Here is a 20,876-nt window from a genome sequence, read left to right on the forward strand (position 1 = left end):
TTCCCAGCCAGGGTACATTCCTGGGTTGCAGGCCAGAACCCCCAGCAACCTCACATTGATGTTTCTGTTTCTCTCTCTCCCTCTCTCTCTCTCTCTCTCTGTCACCCTCCCTTCCCTCTCTAAAAATAAATAAAATCTTTAAGAAAAAAAAAAGCTTTTTTGCTACTGAGTCTAAAATGAATTTATTTTTTCCAATCCTACAGCTCAAACAAATTGCTGGACTCTGTAGTCTATTCTATCCCTACTCACAAACTCAGGAATTCTTTCCTAGTCATCTCTTTCTTGTAATACATATCTACATTAATCAAAAACACTGCTAAAATCCTGTTTTCTAACCATTTCCCCTGAAGATACAAACGGTGCATGGGACTGCCTTCGAATTAATAGCAGGCAATAGTGATACCGAATGATTTGTCACTGCATAATCTGAATTTCCATTTTTCCGTATTCTGGTATGAGTTTCCTTTCTGCCTGGGTCTTCACTAGGAAACCAATGATACATACTTAGGGTAGTATAACAATTAAGGAATATGGTTTTGTCAATACCCCTCTTCTGATACCACTTTCTGTATGAGAGCAGTAAATACCAGTTGTTGTGACAACAGTCTCCGTGACCTCACGCATGCATTTACTCTTCCCTCATGTCACTGTCCAGTGCAAGTCTGGCAGCTCTCCGTGGGGGCTTTCTTCCAAGTGGTGACTCAGGAACCCAAATTCCTTCCATTATTCTGTGACGCTGGAATCTTAAACCAGTGGCATCTGAGCTAACTGTGGAGAGGGGAGCGAATGCTGGAATATTGTTTAAGATCTTTTAAAGAGCAGGACTAGAGGTGGTATAGACCCCTCTGTCCTGATGTTTTTGGCCATGACCCCAACCTAACAAGGAGGGAATGAGATGTTCCTGTGGACTCTGGAGCAGGAATGGGACTGATGAGCTTATAACTCTCTACCCGCTGTTGAAATGTGTCAACTCCTTAGTGATGACTGACCAAAATGAAAAGAGATTGTCTTTCTTTTCTGATTCACCAACTTGATGCTTGGATGATAATGTCTTGTTTTTATATTAAAAACTCAGGTTCAAAGTACTTTAATATTATGACAAGGAATTGAAGGGAAGTATAACTTTTTCCCTCTTAACAAAGGAGATAAAACTGAACCACTGAGAGGTTTCAAGGGACCCACTGTGAATTTTCCAACAGCTACCAGACCTTTGGCTTTGAAAAATAACCTTCTCCGACCACATTTGTGTAACACAGGCACATTAGTGTGTAAACTGGCCATAAATGAGTTAGTTGTGACCATGCAGGTCCCCCAGTGGAGAGGGTTTGGTCTAAGTGAGCTGATTATCCATGTGCTCTAGTCAGACTCACCAGGCACCCAGTGCCCTCTCCTTTGAAAGACACGCCTCAGCCCAAGGGGACAGAGGACCTGATCCACCCCCAGGTAGTAATTATGATAGCAGCACGGTGGGAAGAGCACGGGTTTGGGATGAAAGAGATCTAGGGTCTTCCATCAGTTGTAGGTCCTGAGCAAGTAATTTGAACTTTTCTGAAACTCAGTTCCCTCATCCCTCATCTGTAAAATCGAGGATAATATTTCTACCCTGTGTAAAATTGTGAGCATCGGCGTAATATTGTGAGCATCTGCATAATATTATCAGCATGTGAGATAACACACCTGCCCTGTATAATAATGTATTATATGTGGGTGTGTATACTCATATCGGTAAAAGTATTCTCAATGGTCAGTGGTCATGCTATACTAGGTATTAGCCATTTTAATGTTATCCTTACATGTACTCAATAAGTATACACCTACTTATTTATTTGTTGAAGCCTACAACAGACAGATCATTTTTCTCGGCATTGTGGGAGATACAAGGAAATTTAAGACATAGACCCTGCTCTCAATCTACTTTTGAGGCTAACTAGAGATGCCACAGGAACCCAAAGAAGGGGCTCCTGTCGGCATTGGCTGGAGGAGTCCAAGGGAGTCCCACGACGAAAGGGGCTCCATGAGTGTGGAGGCCGCCCAGTTGTAGACAGTGGGAGGGAGGGAGGTGTTTCGGCAGAAAGCTCGGTAAAGTAAACGACGCAGAGCAGACCTGTCATACTGGGGGGGAAGGCAATCAGTGGCAAACGGACTTTGTCACCCATGCCTCGAATTCATTCCGAGTAAAGTGATGCCTCATGGTAGGAGTTAAAAAGGGCGATACTGCAGTTCCCAAGAAATCCTTGTGTTTCCAGAGGGCAGTGATACAGACACAGTTGCAACAGGTGCCACTAATTTTAATTTTTATACAAAGAGGATAAGAAGATTAAAAAATGTGTTCCTTTTATATGCTTTTGATGATAGCGTATTTGTTGTTTTTCCAATGCGTTCCATTTCCCAGGCTTTCCATTTCCTGTCTCCTTAAATGTTGTCTTTTTCTACTTCTCTATACTTGTTGCTACAACAGAGATGTGCCAAGTACATAGAAGAGTGGCTTGGTACCCAGGATAAGCCCCCCAAATATTTGTTAAATGGACTCAATCAAGTTATGAAAAAATTCTGCTCAGCGGAATCGCAACTTCTTGTCATCTTCACATCAAGCAAGGTGAGTAGGTCACCTCCTTACAAAAAAGAGAGAGAGCGAGAGAATGAAGACTGCTGATCAACTCTTACAATGAGTTTATATGAATCCATTAGGAAGAAAATTAGTAGATGTTTCTAATGATGAGCTTTGGTGGCCAGAAAAGGCAGACCGTACTGGGAAACGTCATGTTTGGAAGTTTCAGCCTAGGCGTTGTCTAAGTGCCACGTTCCCAGGCTCAGCACAAACTGGGAATGCAGTTACAGCTTTGACAGTCCCTTCGGCACAGCACCCTCTTCCCCAGTGCTGCCTGCTGAGCTTCACTTGAGTGGTTGAATGGCAGCAGATAACTGGGGGTGGGGTCATCTCCAAACTCCACATAACAGATAGTCATTTTTTGAAGTTGCAGTGATATAATCTATTCCTTTAAGTCATGATTTTTCATGGTCTCCATCCTTTGAATCAATGTTCCTCAGCCTTTAGGTGATGGGTAAATAGCAGCTGGAAAAAAAGAAACCATTGCTCAGCATTTACTATCAAATTAGCAATTCTCTGAGTGCTTAATAAAATGATAATCTTGAAAGACAAACTTTGAGAATAAAGGAGCTTCCAAAGCTCCCTTTATATAAGGGAAATAACACTTTGAGTGACAATATGGAATTTGACAGGTGCAGAGATTTTAGAATATGACGTAAAGGGTATTTTCACCTGGAGAGAACGTTGAACGTTGTTCTGGAACCAAGAGGAGAAAGAAATGGAGGAAGCAAGGAAAAAGGAAACTAGCCAGTTATGTGTGTCCCTGACCTCCCACCGCAACCCACACTAGGGATTCTCCAGAACAGTGGGCATGTCCCTTGCTTTCCTGTGAATTTACCAGGAGAGTTTCAATCCCAACATTCCCCTCGCGCCAGAATCCTGCATCTGTACTGAAACCTCAGCAATATAGTACCATTTCCAGTTGAGTTAGCCTGGCCAAGGTCATTGCTTAGGGGCCTTGAAGGAGAGCTTCTGGCTCCCCAACGCCTGCACTTGTTACACTGGAATCCAGAAGTTTCCATGTGTATCTGTGGGAGAATACAGAGATACTGAGAGACCAGAGGACACACAGGGGCCTCAAGTTGGAACAGGATGACCATAGAGTGCAAGGACTCCTGGACAGGATTAAACACAGACCCCAAAAGACTAGATGGAGGAGCCACGCCTCTGTAGCTACCAGCCCCTGGTACCCAGGGAACAGACCAGAGACATCTGCAGCCAAGACCAGCAAGGGAGCAAGATGACCAGTCAGCCCAAGGCCCCTTCTGCTACCACCGTGAGGGTACAGGAGCTGCCGCCCAAGTCCAGGTGCTCTCTAGCTGACAGGTAGGGGGCAAGAGGAGAACCCCTGAAAAATTGGGCATTTGCCCCAAGAGGATAAGGGGATGCTTGTATTTGTCAAGTTTTAAGTCCTATCCAGTTCCTCTCTGCTTCCCTGTAAGAGAGAGGCGAGGGGTCAGAACACAATGAGAAATTGTATAAAAAATATAAAATGCTCTATGCTTTTAACTCAGCTGAGTGTAGCGCATGTGATTTTCAACCCCAGACTGTAATAATGATGCAAAGTCACTTGTCAAAATGCCCAGAGGCCCTATCCCTCCTGCTTTAAATGGTAAAGTGCAGGTTGGGTAGAAATACATGTAATGTCATCTAAACTGTATAGCTCCATACGGCTTTTCATCTATTATTAAATTATTAAAAAAATCTTTTTCCCATCCATGGGTCCAATTTGGGGGGGAAAACTTTAGTCACTATATTTTTGTCTTAGACAAAATATATCTGAGATATACTATTTCCTTACTGTCAGTAGAAACTTATAGAAAACATAAAGTCATACACATAGTTGTGCTACGAATCTAAATTTGGTGTTCAGAAAGGTAACAGGCCAGAAATTCATGGAAAAGAATCCAAGCACTTTGCATGTACTGCCTTACATATTCCTCAACCCACTAGCTAAGGCAGGCATCATCCCCACGGTACAGACAAGGAAACTGCCTCTCTGATCGTCCCTACATTACAGATGAGGAAACTGTAACCCATATTAACAAATCAAAGTCTACTAGTTCAAGGCCACCGAAGCTAGACAGTGCCAGAGCTAGAACGGGAACGCCACAACCTTGGTAGGTCCCCTTCCGCTTCCCTGGGTACCTCGGCCCAGAGGTACCGAGGTACAGAGGTACCTCTGCCCAGCATGTCACACAGAGACCTACCTGCCTAATGACCACACCCAGGTGAACACGCAGGGCTGATGCCTCCTGTTCTCTGAAAATGGATGCTGACACGTTTCTCTAAAACCACCAGCTTCAGGCTTACAAGGGTGGGCTAAAGCAGGTTAGTAATAATAATAAGTATAATCATAAATAAATAACAACACAAGAATCGGCTCTGTTGTGCGTACTCACAACTGTAAATCTACGTTTGCCCCTGGATTTAACCTCAAAGAGGACCAGCAGCCCAGGCCCTCTCTCCCCTCCTGAGATAGGAGACTGCACTTTCTCACCCAGGCTCCCAGTTTTCATGCTAGCCCCAAAGGTTGACTTTTCTCTCAGCTGCCACATTTGCATTCTCTCCTATTAGCACATTCATTCTTTGAAGAAGAGCACAGGTTGCTTTTCTGGTTCCTCAGCTTCTCAGACTCCTGGTCTGAAGGGCCATTGTCTTGACAAATCAGGAGAGGGAAGCCTGCGGACGAGCTGGGCTACTGGCCTGGCCCAGGCGCCTTGGGGTACCTGCTTGTTCCCTGAGACACTGGACATTTCACAAGAAGCATGCATGAGCCAGAAGGTAAGGTGTCGTGACCCCTGGAACAGAGAAGCTGCAGCAGGACCCGGGAGCAATGCTGGGTCTTCAAAAGGCACTTTGAAGAGGGCTTTCTGATACGAGGCCACCACCTCTTGTGAAGCATGAAACATGCGGCCGGGCGATGACGGTGGGCTTTCTGAAAAGACTAAAAATGGCCCATTTCTTAGGACATAAGGAAAACTAGGCAGTGAGCCAGCGGAAAGCAAGAAGTAAGCCAGAAAGAAATGGAAGCTTTTCTGTTTTTCCTTACTAGTCCCTTTGTACATGAAAAGCCAATTTTACTAGCGTTTTGTCAGCCAGAGTTCTTTGTAAACAAGGACGCGCTTCCAGATTCTCAGAGCAGTGAAAATGGAGAGTCACCAACACGTCTGGAGGACGAGAACCTTTAAATATTTTTGTGAACTTTTACTACAAAATGAAATAGTGTTTACTATTTTAACCTCTGCGTAATGACACTTATTTTTATGAAAACTGGCAATTCATATTTAAAATGTTTAGAACATATCGGACTTACAGGAGAACTTGGCACTTAAATGGGCTAAGAGTTGACTCGTGGGCATCGTGAGAATCTACACACTTCAGACCTGGTAGGAGGGGGTTGCCTCCCCAGTCTGATGATTTATTAACTGTGTGACCTTCACGTCCTTTAAACTCTCTGTGTCTTGTCCTTCTCATTTATAAACTGAGGACAATGATATCTAATGGTATGCCTGGGTATTAAGCTTAAAGGAGACAGGCATGTGCACATACTTGCTCATAAGAGACTCAACAAATGCAACTGAAATTATGATGATGAGTATCCTCCTTTTTCATGCGGCTACCGCTGGCGGTGTGAGCTTATTTAATTTTGAACTCCGTCTTTCTCATTCTGCCCCCTCGGCCTGCCCCTGCATGCGGGCCTGCCGCATCTCTTCTGGAACGCTGACAGTTTTCCCCGGTTCTGCGATCGGCCCCTCTTGTACTCATACAAAAATACAGCGTAGTTTGGGAGTGTCTGAGACTGTCCCAGGGTAGCAGTCCTGCCCTCGTCTTGGCTCTTCCCATAATTTCCTTTCTCTGGGCCAGACCTGGATAAACTTGCGGTTTCCTTCCTTCGTGCTCTCTGGAGAGCTGAGTAGTGCACGCTGGAAAGCCTAAAAACTTGTCATTTCCACCTTGAACTAGTGGCTGACCTCACCAGACAGCATGGGAAATGAATTAGTGTCCTTAAGCAGAGCCAGACGACGAGAAGTGACCCAGCTCTCCTAGGCAACTGCGGAAACTGTCAAGCGGTAGTTAAAGTTCCCTTTTCCCCAACCCCTTTAATTATGTTGAAAACTATGTCATATTGTTTTTGAAAAAGTTAATGAAATAGTAGGTAAAGGTGAACCAAGAAACATAATTTACTTGGATTTCTTTGCAAGCTTTTGATAAGGTCCCTTATAAAAGGCTATTAAGGAAAATAGATGACCAGAGGGCTATGGGCGAAAGTCTTTTCGGTGTATTAAAAACCGGTTAGGCTATTGTAGAGGGAAGAATCATTGGCACTGGCTACTACTTGGAGTGGAAAGAGGTTAATTACCAGCTGTCCCCAGTGTTAGCGTTTGGACTTGAAGTTGGACTCACAAAAGAAAAGAAAGCAAAGTTGGTCAAAGATACAAAATGATTATCATGGTACAAGCATCCCAGAGTGTCTGGTGGGAATGTACGAGTGAAGGCTCCTTGCACGTCCACCGGAAGTACAGTCCTCTGGGGGGAAGGGCGGGGCCTACCCCGAAGATAAAACCTCCGAAGATGGGAAGGAAGCTCTGAGACACCTTCCCGAGAAGGCAAACCTTCTTCTCACGTGGTGGCCCGAGGGCAGCCAGGCCTGATGCTGGAGGGCAGGCTATGGCAGCCCAGCAAGGGTCCTTCCCGCCCTTCCAGCAGATGGTGGTTTAAGGCCATGAAAAATGGAAAATGAGTGGCATGGGTGGAAAGCATTTAAGCAACATGAAGACACTATTTTGCATGCTTTCCAGTCCAAAATTGTAAAAGAATAATTTTATTGGTAAAGGGGAGCCAAAGGAATGTAACGGGGACTAAGGCATTAAAAACATCTGGGTGATTCTTGCATTTGACCTGATGCGACAGAAAGTAAGCCAGAGATGCGAAGGACCTGTTTGCTGTCTACCGTGGGGTCATTGGGAAAGGCTCCTTTTTTACAATTGAAGACATGCCTTGCTTTAAAGTGCCCACAATCTGATACGTTATTCTCAGAGTTATCCTCACCGGAGCCTACCCACCTCATTGGAATATGGGACAGAAGGAATGACACAAATATCTGGATGCCGATGAGGCAAATCCCAGGTCCTCTCCCAGCCTCGGCCCTCATTAATCTTTATGACACTTCTTATTGAGTCTCACCTGCGTTTCTCCAAGAGCAGAAAGTCCTGAGCACAAAAGTCGCACTGCAACCAGTGGCAAAGTAAATTCGAATCGAGATTTGCCCAAACTTCTTTTCTCTGGCCTAGTTGAGTAATAACTCCAGTTCATCCCTAGGATGCTATTTACACAGTAGGAATAACACAGAATGTGTGAGGTCATATATTGCACATAAAGTACTCCTCTCAAGAAAGTCTGCCAATAGATCCACACAAATATAGGCAACTTACTTTTCACAAGGGTGCACAGGCAACAATTCAATAGAAAAGGAACCGTTCTTTCCAAATGGTACTGGAGTAACTGGATGTCTATATGGAAACAGAAAACCTCAATACATATTGCATACAGTAACTAACTCCAAAGGAATCACAGACCCATGTGTAAATGCAATTGTGAAATTATAAAATTTCTAAAACAGACTATGGGAGAAAATCTTTGCAACATTGGGTTAGACATGACGTTCTCGAACACAACCGCAAAAGCACTATCCCTAAAACAAAAAATACATTTAATAAAATAAATAAAAATTCGAAGTCTCAGGACCTCAGTCATAAACAGGAACTGAAACAAAAGGCAAACCTTTCATTTTTCCAACCAGACTCAGAGACATAAAACCTTTTCTCAGGAACAGAAGGAGCAGAGTGAGCAACTAAATTGAAAAATGGCAACTCCTTAGCTAACTTTTGCCCAAAGTGGGTCAGGTAGAAATTAATGGCTCTCTCCTCTGCTTTCCTAGTAATTTCTGTGCTTTTATAGTACTTAACACATTCTGTTGTCCTTAATTGTCATAGACTCATCCCCTCTCGTGCACAAATGTCCTCACTGAGTTGAGAGCTCCTCGGGGGCAGGGCCAAGAATAATTACATCGGTGCACTTCCGGAACCTAGTGGAGGGGCTGATAGGATGTGTGGTCAATAAATGTTTCAAGAATATAGGACATTTGGAAGATGAGCAAACCAACAAACTAGGAGAAAGATACTGTGAGAGGAGAGTCAGGGAATGAAGGAAGGAAGGAAAGAATATGAATCCTGATTCATTTTTTTAATTAGTATCTTAACTCTCCAACCCTGCTTCTTCATCTTCACACCTTTCCTCTTAGTGAATCACGAAGCTAACCCAATATCCCACCACAGCAAGTGGACAGATACAGGGGTTGAAGTGCTACCCAGGAAGGAAGGAAGGAAGGAAGGAAGGAAGGAAGGAAGGGGGAGGGAGGGAAAGAAGGAGATAAGGAAGAAGGGAAGGAGGGGACGAAAGGAGAGAAAAAGAAGAATGGAAAGGAAGGAAGGAGGGAAGGAAGGAAGAGAGGGAGGGAGGGAGTACAATGTGCCTAAGGTAAAGGAAGTAAGGACAGGTAGGGTCTGTCGGGAGACAGAGCAGTGTGTGGGTGGGAAGGGGGAAGCTACGGGCTGGCCTGACCGTCTGACTGATGCCCTGTTGCCGAATCTGGCCTATGGTTGCCATTGCCATTGCCGGGCCAGGCCACTCAATCTGAAATCCCCACCATGCTGGGTCCCTGGTGTAGCAGCCCCAGAGATGTCAGGAGCCATTGTGTGATTCAGGCAGGCCAAGCTGGCAGCTGAGGCAGGAAGAGGGAGGCTGGCACTGCTGGCTGGCGCTGCTGGGTTTGCTCCCCTTGCTCCAGGCTGCAGGCCTGGGTGCCAGCACCAGAGGAGCCAGGTCAGGGTGGCGAGGACTGCTGGCATGGCAGGGCTCTCACATTCTCTCCTTTCCAACAGCCCGGCCGGCATTGCTGGGGAAACGGGAGGGGCCGGGCAGCCAGCAGCCGAGAGTGAGAACTTCCCCCTGCCAGAGCCAGCTGCTGGCTGCCATCTGGGCAGGGGTAGTGCCAGTTCCCCAAATCTGCCTTCCCTTTGGAAAGGGGGCAGAAAACTCTGTGCTGGGAAGATAGCTTCTCCTTCCATCCTGAGGCTCTCAGTTAAAAACCCAACAAAACCAGCCTTTGAAAAAGGAAGGGATGAGAAATACCTTGCATTGGGCTGTTTCCAGTGGAATTTGCTTCTTTGGGGGCCTTTACATCCGAGAAAAATCTCAATTCACCTTCCATTTCCCCTTGGTTCTTTCATTTTACTTAATGATAACCTTTACTTTTTAAACTTAAATCTAACTATTTGTACAGATAAAAGACTGGCATTTGTGCATCCCTTGTATTTGTCTTACAGGAATGGGATCATCCACCATAAGCTGGAAATTCTCTGAGAACTGTGGTTTAGTCTTTTTAATTCCCTCTTTACCATGAATAACCCAACCCAGAACCTCATCTCCACTGACTGATGCCTCATGGATGTTTTCTGATGGATTCATTCATTCATTGGACACATACTGAGCACCTTCTAGACATCGGCACAGCACCGTCATTGATGAAGAATTAAAGAAGAGTTGGCCCCAAGACCGCATGTTATTTACTGTGCTACCACTTTATTTGCAGGAGACAGATGGAATAAGGGTTGGCACCTGACCCAGCAGAGAACCAAGGAAATCCGCAAAACCGAAAAACTAGCAAGCATTGTACAAAGGTGGCAGTCAGTATATAGGGTCTGGCACAAATAACGCCCCTCTTTTATGACAAAATCATAAGCATGTGATTCTGCAACACAAACAATAATCACACCCAAGCACACCATAGGACAATTTAGGTGAAATGTTCAAATTAAAACGATAAATTATTACACTCATATTATTACCCTACCAACCACACTCAAGCAGGTGTTACTTCTGCTGGACCCTATATTGAGCAAATGGCCACTGCGGGCACTGACCAATCACAGCAGATGCCGGCTGGGAAAGATGATATGGCCACCCTGGTGCACACTGACTGAATGTGAATCCTGGAGTTATTTGTTATTATTGCCTTAGCTCTCCAATCCTTCTTCTCTGTCTTGATATTTCTACTCTAAGCGAAGCATGGAGCCAATGCGACACCCCACTAAGTGCATGGATGCGGAGATAGAAGTGCCTAGTGTTTCATGAGGATCCCGTGTACACAGAGATCGTCACCAGGGGTGTAGGGGAGAGATTCAGTTGGGCTTCCTGATTTTGTTGGCAAGCTGGTGCCGAAGCAACTCTAAACATGCCTATTGTTCACAGAGTAGTTGGAAGAGGCAGGTTGGAAGCCAGGGAAGGTCTCAAGGGTGAGGTTCATTCTCTAAAACACAGGTGTGGTCTCACAGCTCTAGAGCCTTAATGTTGGGCCTGCTTAGGGGTGATCGGGCCCTAAGAAAACTTGGTTTGCTCTGGCTGGTGTAGCTCAGTGGATTGAGCTCGGGCTGCGAACCAAAGCATTGCAGGTTCAGTTCCCAGTTAGGGCCCATGCCTGGGTTGCAGGCCATGACCCTCAGCAACCGCACATTGATGTTTCTCTCTCTCTTTCTCCCTCCCTTCCCTCTCTAAAAATAAATAAATAAAATCTTTAAAAAAATGAAAAATTGGTTCATATGGTCCAAACTCATAGGAACAATACTACTTTGTATTATAAGTGTTTCCTAAGTTATCTTACAGTGATGAGAAATACATGTAAATGCAACTTGCACTGAGAGTGAGTTCTCATTGTTCGATGAATTTGAGTGTGAGTGACCTCACTGATCCTCACCACAGTCCTTGATAGGCAGGGCAGGCATTGTTAATTCCCATTTTGTAGCCCACCAGAGGCAACCAGGTTGTCCTGGATGGCATAGTAAGTGGCAGTGCGAGAGCAGAAGCTGGGTCTCCTGACTGCTAATTCAGTGCCCTTTCCATAAGCCAGATGACTGAGACTGCCAACACCAGCATCCTGGTGATGATGGCCCCTTGAGAATGAAAGGAAGATCAGAAATTGTCTTGGTGGATACAGAGATGAAAACCTGTTAAGAGCACATGCTTTGACTCCTGGTGCTATCAGTTGCCAACCGTGTGATGTTGAGTGAATCAACCGGTCTCTCTAGGTCTCTGCTTTCTCATCCATAGGAATGAAACAGCACCTTTGCCATGACTGGTGTGGCTCAGTGGATTGGGCGGTTGGGCATTGTTTCACAAGCCAAAGGGTCACTAGTTCCATTCCTGGTCAGGGCACACATGCCTGGTCCCCAGTTGGAGGAATGCAAAAGGCAACCGATGGATGTTTCTTTCCCTTTCTCCCTTCCCCTCTCTCTAAATATAATGCTGTCAGGCTAGAACGCCCTCCTTGAGGCTGTTCCTGACTGATCTGTGCTACCAGGCACACCTGCTCCCCACTGACTGTCTCCTGCAGAAGCGGGAGAAAGCTATCTCACACATCGCTACTTTTCATTGTAAAACCTCTCCATGCCCTTCCCAGGAACGTTCGCCTGTCTGTTTATGGAGCACTGACTCTTTTCCAGGCATTTTCTAATACTTGAAAAATATTGAATCATTTCATCCACACAATTCTGTTAGGCAGGTGTTATTATTCAACTCATTTTACAGACAAAAACTGAAGCAGAAAGAGGTCGAAGCAGCCATCTAGAAAACCTTGGCAGAGCTTAGATTCAAACCAGGTGGTCTAGCCCCAGAGCCCATGCATCAATCCACCACACTGGTGGCCCTCTCCTCTTAACAAGGAGTACGTTTTAAATCAAAGAACTGTTCAGACTTTTTGGCTTATGGACAGGGTAGCTTTCTGAGCCTCTTGAATCTCACCCTGAAATCTGTCTTCTGTACTCTCCTGTATGCAACAGTTTGGGCGGCACTGGAGTCTCTTCCAAGAGTCTCCTTGAGCCCTGAGATCTGAAGAATCAGAGCCACTGCAGCAGACTGACTTGCCTGAAAGTCTTCAGCCATAAATTCCCCACCAAAAATCAATTGTCTAAGTGTTTATCAAAGCACAGTTCGGAAGCAGGCACTGGGCTGAGATACCACCAAAAGAGTGTTTCCTGCCCCCTGGGGGCCTGCGGTTGAGGAAAACAAGACAGCGGTGGTGCAAAGATGGAAATGCCAGAGGTCGGAGGGCATAAGGATGGAGCGACTGTCGGTGAGCACAGCCTGAAGGAATCCCACCCACTCATCCTGCAAAAGCATACCTGGAAGGAATATGAGAGGAGCTTACACAATCAGGTAAAGTGCAGGCAGAGTGGAAACAGTTTTGTTCACAAATTCCAAAGCCCGGAACCCAGGGGACATCACCTGGTTTGAAAGAGAAACTTGACAAATAAAATGTAATCCTACTTCAAGACATGAGCTGCCTCAAGAGGTGAAAGCATCCATAGTTCCAAGGGTTCTCAGAAAGGCAGAGATGCTTGAGTTCATATAATATGCCAAAGGGAAGGTGAGGATGCTTGAGTTGCGTAGTAACCAAGGTCCCAACAATGCCTTGCGTTTGAATAGAGCTGGATGTTTCACGTACACCCTCACCTGGGGGGAGGCACCAGGGCCCGGAAAATTGTCAAGGCAGCCATGATTAGGTCTACTTGGTCTAACTGGACATGGAAGCTCGGAGAAGTTCTTGATTCACCTGGTATTTGCAGCCCGGGGGTTCTCTCCAATTTCAAACTAGGGCTGAACTTGACCGCTCAAGCAGCGACACCGTCTGAAGAGAGCACACTCAGATTTTGCCATTTTCATCTCAACCACCAGCATCCGAGATGACCTTGCAGAGGAACTTTTCTGGACCAGATGAAGCCCAGCCAGAGGACAAAATGTCCTTCTCACAAGCCATTAGGTGTCTCCCATGGAGCCCGGGCTCCCTTGCATAGCAGGCTCACGTGAGGATCTCACAGAGGACTATGCTGTCGATTTTTTTTTTTTACAAAAATAAAACAGAGTATGAGTTTTATCTCTTTATCTCCTCAGTCCAGAGGGGGAAAAAGGGACACAATCTGTTCTCCCAGTGGGGCATCCACCTGATTAGATGTCATAAAACAGAGTATTCCTTTAGTTAATAATGGCTGGAATACCTCCGACCCACAGTTACTGGAAAGAAAAAAAAACACACACCCAACTACAGATAAACTCCCTAGGGTTTCAGATCCGTTTTGCAATAAGCTGTGTTATGAAGGAAATCTGGCCCCAAAAGATAGTTTGAATGCAAAATAAAGATAGCTCCCATGCTTTGAAGCAGGTACAGGGCTCCTGTGGAAGCATCAGGATCATATTTTTGGAGGATCATTATATTTCCTGCTTCAGACTTTATTTGGGTCCCACCGTTCTTTTGTACAACTCCTATTTTTAGCCATCGCAAGCGCCATGTCCAGCCGGGCAGGGGCCCCAGCAGGGCAGGTCTGAGGACAAGGGGCGAGGGTTAGATGCCTGGACAGACAGGAGAGCTGGGCAGACAGAGGCAGGCAAGCTTCTGGGAGCAGGTGGCTCACAGGGCCAAATGGGCCAGGAGTAGGGCTTGAGGGGGTCTCAGGGAGAAGATTAGGGGAGCACTACAGATTTAGGGAGCAGGACTCCAGGATCCAGGAGACCAGTAAGTTATCAGAGAGGGGGTGTAACATGGACAACACAGAGGTGGGCAAGAACTGTTTGAGTTCTTTCATACACCTTGCCACAAAAGAGTGGGCAGGGACTTAAATACATGGGCTTGAGAACCTTGAAGATAGAATGCTAAGTGAAATAAACCAGTCACGGAAGGACAAATACTGCCATGTGTCCATTTATATGAGGTATCTAAAACAGCCCAACTCATAGAATCAAAGAGTGGTGGTCACTGTCAGGGGGAGGGAGAAATGGAGTTAGTAACCAGTGGGCACAAAGTTTCAGTTAAGGCGAATAAGCTCTAGGAATCTGCTGTTCAACATCGTGCCTATGGTCAGCAACACAGTATTGTGCACTTTAAAATTTGTTAAGAGAGTAGATCACATGTCAAGTGTTCTTACCACAAACACATTTTTTTTTTGAAAGAATGCATGGGTTTGAGACAAAGAGGTACATGATGAGTTTGATTCAGGCCTGGTGGGAAGTTCATACAGTCAGAGGTCTTTGGAGAAGAAAATGAAAACACCTGTGGCCATGAAAAACTTATAAAACCTTGGTGCCTTGGTCTTCATTTGCATTCATTCCCGCCCCTTCTGATCCCATGAGATACCACTGTTGGTGGAGAGACAGAGGAGAGAAGGCATGGGAAGGGTCTCCTGAGCGAGCATTAGCCGGGGGAGGATGGACAGTTCTTTACCTGCACAGATTTTAGACTCATTCTTCATCTGGGCAAGGAACCCCACCTTCTAGGTTGACCTCTAGACTTCCTTAAGTGTTGGATAAAACAATATCCTGAAATTCCTTTCTGTGTCCCAGTCACTTCCCACCACTTCATACTTGTTTGGCACTTTTCATTTTGTGCATCTCAAAAAAAGTAGCACAAAGAAGTCAAGAGGAGAGGCCACGGCACAGAGGGAGCCATACAAAAAAATCCAACAGATGGATTTGATCCTGTCATCCAATCATCTTCCTTATTTCCAAGCAGAACAGGCCTACCTTTCTTCTCTGTGGAGTCCTCTGTTCCTTCCCCCATTCCTTTTCCACCCCTTCTGCCCTCTATGCAATTAATTTATTTCTACATTTGTCTCCTGATGTCTTCCCCTTCCTGACTTTTGTGTGGTCAAAGGGGGCCTATGGAGAAATGGGAGGGATAGAGCCCCAGAAGCAGGCTGCAGACAACCGAGGTTTCGTGTAGGAGAGGCTGGGAAGAACCACATTACCAATGGCTGGGGTAAGAGGTAGAGTCCCAGGGGGGTCATATTCTGGGGCATGGATCTTAGAAATACCCCTTTGAATGGACTCAACTGTTTATGGAGAAAGACAGGAAAAGAATTAGAGAGGAAGACCCTGCCAGCTAACTAGAGTAAAAAGAGAGATGCACTAGTAGAAGGAAGTAAAGGGCTAAGCTGATTCCCATCCCCTGCACAGCAGTGGACACACCAGCCACAGGGTCTAGCTAGTCACAGCCTCCCACTCACTGCATCAGGCAGGGACATGGACTAAGGCTCCATCATTGCTTGTCCGTGCACTCTTGTGCCCTCTAAGTTGTAAGTGCTAGGTTAAGTCATGGGAATATACTTAGGAACCAGGAGATTCCTACCAGCTGGCAAGTGTTGGTCAAGAACCTACTTTATTAAAGGCCTGGAGGAAGCATGGGGGCAAATGAAAGCTGAGAGAGGACACAAAATGAATGGCAGTCACGGTCCTGGTCATCAAATTGGTTGAAGGCACAAATCCTGGTGAAAAAGCTTGGTAGGAAAACTTGGGGAGAACTTCACTTTTCTAAGCAGTACATTCCCCCATAGAAAGAGGTTTCACTTTTTTTTTTTTTTTTTGAAAAAGAAAATGCTGGCTTTCCTGAGTATTAGGATCAACTGACACCTTTGACCAGAATCCAGAAGAGATCTAAATTTCACTGAAAACGAAATGAGGTATTCAGTGGCTACTTTATGGAAAGGTTCAGAGAGAGGGAGAAGAAGGCCCAGAGGCCCATGACTAAAGAGGAACTTTGAGAAGAGTAAGGGAAATCTTGCTATCTTGCTCTTTTTTTATTGCTGGCTGTCATATCACGTCGCTGTCTCCTTCGTCTCCCCATGAAGGTGCAGTCAGTTCTACCTTGCCTACTAATGCTTTGGGGTATGGACCTGCTTTGAGAGATGTGATAAAGCCTGGAATCTCACTTCCAAATGGTCACAAGCAAAGGTAGTGGATTCTCATATGAGAAAAACTGTATATGAGTTACACTGAGGACACATCTTTGGCAATGCGTGAGTAAGTTTAGATGTGAAACACACGTGCTCAGGAAGTTCAGAGTTCAGGAAGTAATCTGAGGATGGGTGGACAATTAGGCATTCCTCCTAAAAAGTAACAAGTTTTGAACTAAATGTCCCTTGGTTAATAGATTCAGGTGGCAGAAATGCGAGGATACTTGTGTGACTTCATGGAGACCCCAAATTACACGTATTGTTTCCTGACCTCAGCTCAAGATAGAGACATGTACATAGGCAGACACACACATGCACTCAGCGATACCAACACCCACCGTAGAGGGAAGTACAGGCGTGCACCAGATCATACATTCTTCACACACAACCAGATACCGCTTCGCATCTTTCAGTCTGTGCACAAGCGGCTGCTGCTTTCGCTGAGATGGTTGTGCAAAAAAAACGGTTCATTAGTATTAAAATGGCATCACTGCCAAAATGCAGAAAAGTGAAATTCATAACACGTGAGATATTTTTAGTGGCAAATGCAAATGCAGAGCAGAGGAGGCTGGGCACATGTCCCTTGAAACAATTACCTCACAAACCCTAATGCAGGTCTAGGTCTTCCACAGAAAAAGCCTATTCACTCTAAATCAGCATCCAAGATCATCTTATCAAAGTCAGAATGGAGGCTTCAAAGGACACAAGTGGTCAACTCAGGAAATAAGAAACACAAATAGCTCATGAATATATATATATATATATATATATATATATATATATATATATATATATAATCAGCTCTGGCCAGTATGACTTGGTTGGTTGGAGCATCTTCCAATATACAGAAAGGTTGCAGGTTCAATTCCCAGTCAGGGAACATGCTTAGTTTGCAGGTTGGGTCCCTGGTCAGGGTATATATGGCAGGCAACCAATTGATGATTCTGCCTCATATCAATGCTTCTCTCCCCCTCTGTCTCCTTTTCTTTTTCTCTCTAAGCATGTCATCAAGTAAGAATAGAAAAAAAAATTTAATCAGCTTCACTAGAAGTGAAAGAAATACAAATTAAAATGACATGATACCATTTTTGTTCTAATATGCAAGGTTTAGAAAGAATTAGAAAAGTTCAGTATTGGTTCAGATGGGAGTGTGAAGAAAGAGGCTCTCTCCTGCAGCGCTAGGGATTGCAGTTTGGTAGCTAACCCTCCCAGGAGACCATGTCCACCAAAAGCCCGATACGCATGCATACCCTCCATCTGTAATTCCACCCTTAAGACTATCTATCTTGATGGAATGCACAGGTAAGTGCATAAAGATGTGTACATAAGGATTTCCATCATACTGGTCTTTGAAATTATGAAAAATTAGAAACTACTTCAATGTCTAGCAGAAGATTATTAAATAAAATATGATATCTAGTTGCTGAAATACTGTCTCACTATTATAGTAATAATGTAAGGCTTTATGACACAGAAAAATGTTATAACACATAGCAAGATGTTGTAAATGAGAACAGCAGACTCCATACAATATATCATATGATACTTTTTGCAATAACAACACTCGTTAATGTATTTGGTGGTTAAACTAGAATAAAAACTGCATAACATTGGTGGATCTTTTGGCTGTTAAAAGAATATCTAGAAAAGTGCCTGGCATTAAATAGGCTCCTAGTAGATATTTGTCAACTAAATGAATTCATGCTTACTATGCACCAGGTACTGTTATAAGCACATGGTAGGATACTTCCTTCTCACAACAGCACAGTGCTCTACGTCTTAGAGTGAACTCTACTGAGCCCTGAGGAAACACACAGAGGATGAGCAACACGGCCTACGTCACCCAGCTGAGAGTAGGTGGTGGAGCCAGGACTCAGACTCAGGTGGCCTACATCCAGAGGATTCACTCAAACACTTTCTTACACATAAATGCAGAGAAAAGTCTGCAAGGATAAGCACCGACACATCAACAGCAGAATTCAGGCAGTTCTGGGTGGTGGGATTCCTCAATATGTTGTTTTCCCTTCTTGCTTGTCAGAGTTTTCTAATTTCTCTGTGACGCAGATGTGAAAATCAATTTATTTTAAGTGTACCTAAATATTGCTTGTAAATAATATGCAAATGTCTTTAATGGATACTTTCTCTGACCAAAGCGGGAGAAAAGTAGAAGAGAGGATAGGGGTTCAGGAGAGAGAGAGAGGAAAAATGAGGAAGAAATATGATGAAGAGTGGTTCTCTATCCCCAGGCCTGAGGACCTTCTTGAAAGATAGCTTTTCATGTTTTAAAACAAAGTAGAAAATTGTTTTTCTGCAAGCTTCCTAATTTCCCACATGTCCTTTTCTGCATTCTTTTTTTTAAAGATTTTATTTATTTATTTTTAGAGAGGGAAGGGAGGGAGAGAGCGAGAGAGAGAGAGAGAGAGAGAGAGAGAGAGAGAGAGAAACATCAATGTGCGGTTGCTGGGGGTTATGGCCTGCAACCCAGACATGTACCCTGGCTGGGAATCGAACCTGGGACACTTTGGTTCCCAGCCCGTGCTCAATCCACTGAGCTACACCAGCCAGGGCTCTTTTCTGCATTCTTTAACCCAGGAGGTTGACGCTTCCTTCGGGTTGCTGCTCACCTGGACAGACATACGGTGCCATCTCCAGGTGGACCTTGTCATTCGGGTGCCATGGTCCAACACGTGTTTCCCGAGTTCTGTGCTGGGCGGTGGGTGGGCATGAGGGGTACAACTTGAATAAGGCAGAGCCTCTGCCTTCAAGAAACTCAGATGTTATTGGGAGACGGACACACTGAAAACACCCTACGTTATATGGAGCTAAAAAAAGGAATTCAGGATGTTACAGGAGCACAAAGGGAGAAAATCTCATTTCGGCACCATCCTATATTTAGCTCTATCTTAGAGCGCCTTTCCTTCTCTGCTTTAATTGTGGGCTTTTTTGTCCATTTGTCCAACAGTCTATGGACTCCTTGAGGACTGGCGCTGTATCTTCTTCACATTTGTGTCCCAGCACCTGGCACACAGTAGGCTGTTTAATCAGCAGCTTTGCCTGCATGGTTACCTCTATGGAGATGGCTTTTCAGTTTGGCTCATGGAGGATCAGGCCAAGGGAGAAGGCACACCGAGGAGAGAGCACCCTAGAAACTTCTCTGGCACAGACAAAATGAACCAGGTGAACAGACAAGAGGAAGAAGGAAGGATTTCCTAGCCTGAGTAAACACAAGTGTGAGACTGAGTTAAGAAACAGCTGATTTGTTCCAGTCAAAACAGATGTGGCTGCAGCAGAGATGAGTCATGAAGGGCCTTTTAGTCACACTAAGTTCAGATTTTATCTTGCAAGCCACGGGGATTCCAAACACAAGGAGAGATGTGGTCAGATTTGGTTATAGGAAAATCACTCCGGTAGCACCACGGAAGGTGGAAGAAAAGGGGCAAGGCAGAGGCAAGGAGGCCAGTTAAACAAAAGGACTACTATCAGAAAGCAACAAGAGCACAGTGAGGCCCTGGGTGAGATGAAGGCAGGGGCTTCGGGGCTGGAGAGAAAAAAGGTAGCCCCCCAATGTTATTTTCCTCCAGACCAGCTTGACATCATTCTTCCTCATGCATGTGCATGCGAAACAGTTAAAAACTGACACTTGAGTGTGGAAAAGGCAAAGACTGTCTTAAGGACCTAGCCACAGTGCCTGCTCAGCAGTACCAATCCCCCAAGGTTTCACACCCCACTAGCACCTTGGAGTGCGCCCCTCCCACAGGCAGGAACGAAGACATCCGGGCAGCCAGAGAAATACTCAGAAGCAGCAGCGGAGCGGGGGGAAAGTACATTACAGAGCCCAGCATCTGCGTCTAGCAGCTGCCAAGCATCCTCCATGTGTTCATGCAGCTGTCGTGTGATCGCAATGGAAGACGAAACAGAAGGGCAAAGAGAACGTTCTGCAACAGGCTCTGAGTGCCAAGTAGGTAGGTGGGCTCTGGGGCAACCGAGGCCGATCCGCTGGATGATTCTAGGAGCTGCTGCTTACCTTGGACAGTTGCCACGCAGAGCCCTTAGGCAGCCAGATCACTCCTGGGCCTGTGCATAGCAGGATACTGATCACCACCTCCTGAGCCAGGTGACCCAGCAAAGTGGAGAGTCAAGCTGCCTCACCAGCTTCCTGAGTTTGATTTCAAGTCCCCAGTCTCCATTTCTGGAAGGTGTTGCATGACGTACCACTTTGTGTGCAAATTTGTGAGTCAAAGCTAAATATGGTAGGAGAATTAAGGTCATGGCCCCCTTACCACCAAATAATCACAGAGAATGCCCAGGGTATCATCATGCAACCGAAACTGGGAATTGCTAGTTTTGACACCCACCTGTGGGCAGCTGGGGGAATGCACGATGCTGATTGTCCCACTCGTTCACCCATTAGCTCAGAGATGTATTAAGTA

General features: G+C 45.3%; 1 long non-coding RNA gene across 1 annotated transcript in view; it reads right to left on the reverse strand.

The window, feature by feature from the left end:
* Positions 1-206: 206 nt before the first annotated feature.
* Positions 207-20,876, reverse strand: part of LOC118498083 — a 98,318-nt gene continuing 77,648 nt past the window's right edge. Inside the window, exons 10-11 of the long non-coding RNA XR_004900613.1 lie at positions 7,796-7,926; positions 207-3,073 (exon numbers count right to left, since the gene is read on the reverse strand). This is a non-coding gene — a long non-coding RNA (uncharacterized LOC118498083). The remainder of the gene's footprint in view (positions 3,074-7,795; positions 7,927-20,876) is intronic.

The sequence above is a fragment of the Phyllostomus discolor genome, chromosome 14, assembly GCF_004126475.2.
Source record: "Phyllostomus discolor isolate MPI-MPIP mPhyDis1 chromosome 14, mPhyDis1.pri.v3, whole genome shotgun sequence".
Classification (NCBI taxonomy): domain Eukaryota; kingdom Metazoa; phylum Chordata; class Mammalia; order Chiroptera; family Phyllostomidae; genus Phyllostomus; species Phyllostomus discolor.